The sequence below is a fragment of the Colobus angolensis genome, unplaced genomic scaffold, assembly GCF_000951035.1.
Source record: "Colobus angolensis palliatus isolate OR3802 unplaced genomic scaffold, Cang.pa_1.0 Scaffold6, whole genome shotgun sequence".
Classification (NCBI taxonomy): Eukaryota; Metazoa; Chordata; class Mammalia; order Primates; family Cercopithecidae; genus Colobus; species Colobus angolensis.
The window spans coordinates 26,419,097-26,428,413 of NW_012119598.1; the positions used below are offsets into that span (position 1 = coordinate 26,419,097).

General features: G+C 37.2%; 1 long non-coding RNA gene across 1 annotated transcript in view; it reads right to left on the minus strand.

Annotated features, from left to right (window-relative positions):
• Positions 1 to 3,813: 3,813 nt before the first annotated feature.
• LOC105526718 overlaps positions 3,814 to 9,317 on the minus strand; it is a 21,112-nt gene continuing 15,608 nt past the window's right edge. Inside the window, exon 4 of the long non-coding RNA XR_001004132.1 lies at positions 3,814 to 4,362. This is a non-coding gene — a long non-coding RNA (uncharacterized LOC105526718). The remainder of the gene's footprint in view (positions 4,363 to 9,317) is intronic.

Genomic DNA, 9,317 nt, shown 5'->3' on the forward strand with positions numbered 1-9,317 from the left:
AGCAGACTGGACCAGATGATCTCTTGAGATCCTTTTGAGCTCAGTAATTCTAACTTTTATGTTCAATGAGTTTTAACCTGGACTTATCACCTATTCCTCAATCAGGCCCTTTCCTCTTTACCATATATTTTCTTTATGCCTTAATTTTCCTTTTGTAGTCACAGAGGATGTCTAACACTTTAGTGGTATAATTATGGAAATGTTTGTATGTGAACATTAATCTAACAATGAAGGAGACAAGAGCAGAATGCCACGTTCAGTAATGCTTATGCAGTCATGAGCATGGAACACTCTTAGAATATTTTATTTTATTTATTTATTTTTTTAACACAGGGTCTCACTCTTTTGGCCAGGCTGGAGTGCAGTAGCGCAATCTTGGCTCACTGCAAAACTGCCTCCCTGGCTCAAGGGATCCTCCCAAGTCAGCCTCCCGAAGAGCTGGGATTAGCATGTGTCACCATGCCAGGCTAATTTTGTATTTTTAGTAGAGTTGGGGTTTCACCATATTGGTCAGGCTGGTCTCGAACTCCTGACCTCAAGTGATCCATCCATCTCAGACTCCCAAAATGCTGGGATTACAGGCATAACCCACCAGGCCTCTTAGAACATCTGTAAAAATTAAGTCTTGGCTTGAAATCTGATGTAGTGTGACTATACTTGAGAAGAAAAGTAAATTTCCCAAATGCTAAAGACTTTAAGTACAAGAGAAAGTCAGTGTTCTTTTTTCATGCTTAACTTTCTATAGGAAAGATAAAAGAAAAACTATCACAATATTATGTATTATTTATCCTCTCTAGTTTATCAAACAACAGTTCTGTAATTTAACGAAATTCCTGTTTTCTATATGAGTATATTGCTCTAACATACTCTGTAAATGTTTAATGTTTCATGTTTGGTTAGTTACCGCTCGTTGCTGTGTGTATGTGTGTGTGTGTGCGCGAGAGAAAGAGAGAGATCATGTTAAACACAGTATTATTCACCTGTTGTTCACCTGTTGGTTAACGCTCTGGTATCCATGTCCCACTTAACCTTTCCCAACAGTCTATACTCTTATTGGAAATTTATTGTTACTCTACCCTCAACTATCCTGTTATTTCAAGGATAAAATGAATGACATGTACTGTGCCCAAGAAAGTCTTATTGCCTTATTGCAGTGATTAGATCAGTCATGGATCTGTGGTTTAAGTCAGGTGTGAATTTCAGGATTTTTGCTGACAATTCTGGAACACGTTTCTTTCTTTTTGTTTAGTGTGGGATGTGGATGTGAAGGTAGAACTGCTATCCTCACTTTGCCACCATATAGTATGTTCACCTCAGAATGAATCCAACACATTTTCTCTGATCTTACAATACAAAAAATATTTTTGAAGAATTGTCTTTGTCTCTAGTAATACTTCTTTATTGAAGTCTATTTTGTTTAATATTAATAAAATCACTCCAGTTTTCTCCAGTTTTCCATGCTACATATTTTTCTATCCTTTTAATCTATTTGTATCTTTGCATTTAAAATGCATCTCTGTAGACACCTTATGACTGGTTCTTGATTTTTTTTTTTAATTCAGTCTTACAATAACCTCTGCCTTTTGGTTGTTTAGTCCATTTACATTTAATGCAGCAAAGGCCAGGCATGGTGGCTCACACCTGCAAACCCAACACTTTGGGAGGCTGAGGCAGGCAGATCACTTGAGCCCAGGAATTTCAGACCAGCATGGGCAACATAGTGAAACCCCAACTCTACTACAAATACAAAAATTAGCTGTGTGTGGTAGGATGTGCCTGTAGTCCTAGCTACCCAGAAGCCTGAGATGGGAGAATCACCTGAGCTTGGGCAGCAGAGGTTGCAGTGAGCCAAGATCATGTCACTACACTCCAGCCTGGGCCACAGAGTGAGACCCTGTCTCACAAAAAAAAAAAAAAAAATTCATGCTACAAAGACAGTTAACACAGCAGATTATTTTTATTTACTTCTTGTTTTATTTCTGTAGCTATAACTGACTCTTGGTTTAATGCTAAGAACTAAAGTACTGTAATGTTTACCTAGTACTAGGTAATGATGTTATTCTATACACCCAATCCAGTAGGTCAAGATGAACCAGGTTGTCAGCAGATTTAAAGTAAACATGAAGATTCAGGATGTGCACCTGGTACCTGGTTTGGGGTCTGCACTATGGCTACTGATGTGGCAGTTTTGTATTAATGTGACAAGCTCTCTTCAAGAATATTGGACTCCAAGCCCCAGATGGGCTTTCCTGAATGTGGAAATCTTGTGTATGTCTATACAGTTTGAAGCTGGAGAGAGGATTACACCAGGGTGATAATCTTAGAAAGGGAGGACTCAGGAACCTGCACATGATCTCTCTAGCCTTTGCCTACTTATGTATTTTTCCTGCTGTTCCTGCACTGTATCTTTTGCTATGATAAACTTCAGCTATCCGGTTTAACTTCATGCTAAGTTGTGCTGAGTCCTCCAGTGAATCACCCAACTAGTGGGTGATTATGGGACCCCTGAGACAGATATAATTATCTAGATGGTGGTATTTATTTTTTTATTTTTACTTTTATTTTTGAGACAGTCTTGCTCTGTTGCCCAGGCTGGAGTGTAGTGGTGTGATCTTGGCTCACTGCAACCTCCACCTCACCGGCTCAAGCAATTCTCTTGTCTCAGCCTCCCGAGTAGCTGGGACTTCAGGCGCATGCCACTACGCCTGGCTAATTGTTGTATTTTCAGTAGAGATGGGGTTTCACCATATTGGCCAGGCTGGCCTCGAACTCCTGAACTCAGGTGATCCACCCTCCTGAACCTCCCAAAGTGAAAATTCTGGGATTACAGGTGTGAGCCACCGTGCCCGGCCGAGATGGCTGTATTTAGATCTGCCATTCTGCTATTTATTGATTACTTGCTCAGTAATTTTTTGTTTCTCTTTCTAATAGTTTCCATTATTCTTTTGAGATTTCTTATCTGTTTACTACCCCTTATATTTTCCTATAATTCTTAGAATATATTTTCTTTTAGTCTTTTGACAATTTTAATAATAGCTGCTTTGAAGTCTTTTTATATTAAATTCAACGTCTGGGTCCACTTACAGTCAATTTCTGTTGATTGTCTTGCTTATATGTGGGTCACACTTTCTTGTTTTTTCAGATGTCTAATACATTTTGGTTGAAAAGTGGACATTACAGAAAACATGTAGTAGCTTTAGAATCTATTGTGTTCTGAAGATTATTAGTCATTTGTTGTATTAGGCAGTTGGAAGTTAACTCACCCGGAATCAAATTGCAAACTTTGTCTTCCCTACTAGTCAACTGCTAATATCTTTGCCTGTTTTTATAGTCTCCAGTTGCTGCTTTCAAAAAACCCTGGCCATTTGAGAGGTTTCCTCTTTTCCTGAATAATTTATTAGTGAACCAAATATTTGGACAGAGAATATACTCAGACTTTATGGCTTCTCTGTAACCTACTTTCTTCTAAGGACACCTCCTCAATTCTAACTTCTTTGCCAGCTTTGGACTCTGTTCTCTTATACATCAAGCCTGCGAGGCTTTAGCTTTCTGCTACCTGAGCTGTACATTCTTGGGGAATAAATACACTCAGCTGAAAAGCAGAAAACTCATTGATCTTACTCTGTGTCATTCTATTTTTTGAAAGTAAATTTCTCTCTGGCCTCTGCCTGCTTTTTTACTATGTTCTTTAGGTCTCCCACATGCATGCGCAGTATAGCTGGTGAATTGATCCAATGAGTTTTTAATTTCAGATATTGTATTTTTCTCTTCTAGAATATCTAATTGGTTCTTTTGTTATAGATTCCAATTTTGTTTTAACATGCATCTTATTCTTTTTTTTATCAATTTTCATACATTTTTGACATATCAATCATGGTTATTTTCAAATCATTGTCTGCTAACTCCAACATAATGTGTCTACTTCTATTTTCTGTTTTTCTCTTGATTTTTAAGTCATCTTTTCCTGTGTTTTTGCATGTCTAGCAATTTTGACTGTATTCTGTAGGATATATACAAATGAATCATAGAAGCTCCAGATGGCATCTTATTCCAGCATGAGTTTCTCTTCTCTTCTGCAGATAGGGTGAGAGACTGATTACCTTAACCCAACCAGGGGTTTACAATTACATTGTAATTTCAGTAAGCTAGGTCTGCTCTGGTTCACCCCTATTCCTTAGACATGGTCCTCCAAGGCTTTCAACTGAGACCCTAGAAGTCTTTGTCTCCTTAGTCCTGAAAGAGTACAGCACATTCTATTCTGCTCTTTGAAGATTCTGAGCTTCAAATATGGCAGATTGTCTTGAGGTAGAATCCAATTAGGTGCTTGCAGCAGACCCCTTCTCTCTAGCAGGATTTTGTCTCCTAAAGAATGCAGAATTATTGGATACATTCTACTTTTTCAAACACAGCCTCTCAGCTTCTTTCTAATGACCCCAGAATTCAACTAATGTTTCATAGGGATGCTAACCACATTTGCCGCTCTCCAAATTTCCAATCTGTCATATCAACCTTGCACAAAGCTTTATTGGTTTCTCTTTTTTCCTGCAGAGTCCCACTCTATAGCTAAGCCTGATGCTTCCTCAGTGCTTAGATTCAGCAAATGGATAACTGAAGAAAACAGCAGGTAATTATCAGCTTACTCCAGAAGGACTTCCCGTTCTCTCTGGAATTTCAATTCGTCTAGTCTGTGTTGCGCTCACATCGCTTTGATGTTTAAAAAATGTGATTTTAAAATGTATCCAGTTTTCTGACTGTTGTACAGGAGCACTATGAGGCCATGAACTATTTCCACAAGTGGAAATCCACTTACAGGCAACATAATCAAATTGGCATTTATTGGCAGGCACAGTGGCTCATGCCTGTAATCCCAGCACTTTGGGAGGCCAAAGCGGGTGGATCACTTGAGGACAGGAGTTGAAGACAAGCCTGGCCAACATGGTGAATCCCTATCTCTATTAAAAATGCAAAAATTAGCCGGGTGTGGTGGCGCACGTCTATAATCCCAGCTACTTGGGAGGCTGAGGCACAAGAATCACTTGAGCTTAGGAGGCACAGGTTGCACTACTGCACTCCAGCTTGGGTGACAGAGTGAGACTTTGTCTCAGAAGAATAAAAAAAGAAAAAAAAGCCCAAATTGGTGTTATTGCAGCCTGACACAGTGGCTCATGCCTCATCCCAGCACTTTGGGAGGCCAAGGAAGGTGGATTGCCTGCCTGGGCAATATGGCAAAACCCAATCTCTACAAAAAATACAAAAATTAGCCCAGCATGGTGGTATCTGCATATAGTCTCAGCTACTCAGGAGGTTTAGGTGGGAGGATTGCTTGAGCCCAGAAGGTGGAGGTTGCAGTGAGTCAAGATAGTGCCACTGCTTTCCAGCCTGGGTGACAGAGCCAGATTCTGTCTTAAAAAATATATATATATATATTTTTTTAAAAAATGGTGTTTATTGCAGTGACAGAAAAATTAATCTTGATATTAGATCATACTAGCTATTTGACTTTAGATAATTCACTTAATATCTCTTAGGGATAATAGTGGCTACTTCTTTGGGTTCTTATATAGGTCACGTGAAATATTTTTTTTTTTTTTTTTTTTTGAGACGGAGTCTTGCTCTGCCACCCAGGCTGGAGTGCAGTGGCCGGATCTCAGCTCACTGCAAGCTCCGCCTCCCGGGTTCACGCCATTCTCCTGTCTCAGCCTCCCGAGTAGCTGGGACTACAGGCGCCCGCCTCGTCGCCCGGCTAGTTTTTTGTATTTTTTTTTTTTTTTAGTAGAGACGGGGTTTCACCATATTAGCCAGGATGGTCTCGATCTCCTGACCTCGTGATCCGCCCGTCTCGGCCTCCCAAAGTGCTGGGATTACAGGCTTGAGCCACCGCGCCCGGCCGTGAAATAATATTTATATAAAGCACTTTCAAGATGCAAAGTGCTTTACATAAAAAGCAGTCCTTTTATTCATTCGAAGTCACTTAATGAATACTTAATATATGCTAGACACTTTTCTAGGAGGTGAGTGGGAGAAATGAATAAGATTGGAAAACATGGTCTCACAAGAAGCTCATAATTCTAGCTGGAAAGAAGAATACATAATTAAATAACAGCATTATATTTTTACTGTTGTAGATGTAGGTATAAGGTAAAAATGGCAGCATAGAAAAAGGAGTAACTCAGTATACTCTGATAGCGAAGAGAAATTATAGGACACTTCCCAGAGAAAGTGAAGATTTAGCCAAATCTTAGGGACTTACAAGTGAAAATTAATCCATTGTTGTAGAGACACCTGTTGTCTACCTGAATCCATTCTCTTATCTATTCCATAGAAGACAGTCATAGTTGGTTAAATAGCTATGCAGCTAGAGAATATAATCTCATCCTCCCTTGTACGTAGATATGATATGGCTATATCAAGGTTCTCACTTAGATGAAAATAAGTGAAATTTGCCATGTATAGGTCCTGGCCTTAATAGTTTTAAGTTTTGAACTATGTAAACACACACACACACACACACACACACACACACACACACACACACATTCTCCATGCTTCTTCTCTCTCTAAGAGCTGGAGTACAGGCAGTCTTATTCTTAACTTAGCCATGTAGACAAGGATAGCTAGGAGATAGCTGAGCAAACAGATGAAAGAAACTCGAGTCCCTAAAAGGTCATGTGCTTCAGAGACATCCTACTAACTCTGAATGCTCACCTCTAAACTGTTTCATGAGAGAAAAATAACTCCTGTTTTGTTTTGTTTTTTTTTAAGCCAATCTATTTTGGTAAATGTTGTTACAGTCTCATCTGTACCTAATTGCCCAAAATAAATACTTATAAAAACAATAAGAAAAATATGAGCAACTCAAATGGAAAATGGGTGAAGGGCATGAACAGACAATTTATATAGATGGCCAATAAACACACGGAAACAAATGTTCAAACTTACAGTTAAAGAAGTACAAATGAAAATAAGATATGTCTTTATGTATCAAATGATTATATGTACATAATACAACCTACCAATTCACTTCAAAGAGAATTTATTTTAGAATATGGGAATATGTTTAGAGTTATTATAATTTATATAAGTCAGAATTCAGAAATAACTTATATTCCCAATACCAGGTTATTGAGTTAAATAAATTATGGTATAGTGGAATGATATTCCATCATTAAAAAATAATTTGGTATAGGCCCAAATGAGAGTAATCCCAGCTGACTGGACAGTCATGTTTGAATGACTGTATTTGTAGACCCAGATTCTAGATACAGAAATATACTTTAAGAGATTGGGCCTAATGCAAGGATCAAAAAAAAAAAAAAAAAAAAAAATTGTCATTCTTTTCCAAAACCTTGTTAGAAGGAAAAAAAGTCCCTAGAAGTTATGACTGTAACCTGGTAACTAAAAAAATTACATGATTTGTGGAGGCTCCTGCCTGAGAAATTATTCCATAAACTGAAGTTTAACTGAAGTGGTTATGATTCATCACAGAGGGCCCATAATAAAAATATAGTGAGTATTTTTCTGAGGCTTTTCATAACCATGAATCAATGACACAAGTTCTGGAATTTAACTTTGAATGTGGCTTTAACTTCTAGAGGAAGAGACGTGTAAGTGAACTTTGTAGCACTCTTGGTGTTGTGTTGGTTTGTTTTTTCATGCTCATTCAATTATCAGAAAGAAAAATAACAAATCTCACTTTGCTGTTGTGTTGAGTTGTTGCCTCTTATAAAGTCATTACCCAAAAGTAAATGGAGTATATAAAATAATTGGTCTAAACTTACTTTAAACTGTTATTTTTAAAAGGACCAAACCAAACGTGATGAAAATGATAAGATTTTAAAACAATTAAATGAAATATGGAAATGGGAAGACCATCTTACTTTGGTTTCAGAATGTCCTAGTAATATGGCTAAGTATGTAGAGGCATGTTTATTGTGGTTTCATTGAAAGGCTTTGCCTACTACTAAAGAGTGTTTGATTATTCAAAATATCTCAAAATACATAGGTTACAGAAAGATATCTATTCGGAGAACTATGAACTGTGGAGGGAATCAAAACCTTTTTTTAAAGCCACATAATGAAACCACCAATGAAACAACAATCTACTTCACAGCAAAGTGGAAAAACATCTGAAAGAACATTTTCAACCTCAATGAGGTGAAAGTGCACTGTGAAAAATTCCTCCAATGAAGTTTCTAGCATTGTTTAAGAATGCTTTGTGTTGGCCGAGCATGGTGGTTTATGACTGTAATCCCAGTAGTTTGGGAGACCAAGGCGGGAGGATGATTTGAGACCAGGAGTTCAAGACCAGCCTAGGAAACATAGTGAAACCCTGTCTGTAATATTAGCTGGGTGTAGTGGCATGCACCTATAGTCTCAGCTACTTGGGAGGCTGAGGTGGGAAGATCAATTGACCCCAGGAGGTAGAGGCTGCAGTGAGCCCCATGATTGTGCCACTGCACACCAAGTTGGGTGGCAGAGTGAGACCTTGTCTCAAAAAAAAAAAAAATCCACCAAAAACAGAATACTATGCCCTCATATTGCACAAGAACATAATTTATACTTCCATAAAGATAGCATTTATTACTAGAAACAGCAAATGGCAATCACCATTATTTTGTTTTACTATTATTTTATAAGAAAACATTTAAATGTGTATAGCTATTTTCTTATGTTGAAAAATATTTAAAATATTTTTAATAGCAAATAATCAACATTCATATTTGTTCTCAATTTATACTGAGATATTATGTAAGAAAAATATTAATGCATTGATTACAATATTATTAATAAGCTAATATATGCTATTAGCTAAATAACTATTAAAAATTAAAACCATTATGCTTCTGACAAGATAAAACACACCTATGAAATATTGGGGTTTTATATTCATATAGAATGTTGCTGTTGAAACTAGCTTCACAGAATATTCAAGAATATTTTTGATTTCTCTGATTTTTGCCAGAATCAACATGACATGAACATGTATATTGTATCTCTGTGAAAGAAAAGATGTGCATATTACTTTGCAGATACTTAAGTTGAAATGTTTATGGAATTAGCTAATTTATATTCACCTTTTTACTGCATGTAGATTTCTAATATCTCTAGTTCTATGTCTTTTAAGTTTCTTTTATTTGAATAAATTCATTCTTTCTAGCTTTTGCTTTTAAAAATTATTTTATGGAAGTTCATTTATCTACATTAGAGGATCTTCACAATATATTAAGGGGAAATGGCAGGCTATGAGCTTATTTTGTGCAAATATGATATGAGGATAGAAAGAAGTCTATAGCAGATACCGGTTGCACAGTAAGGAC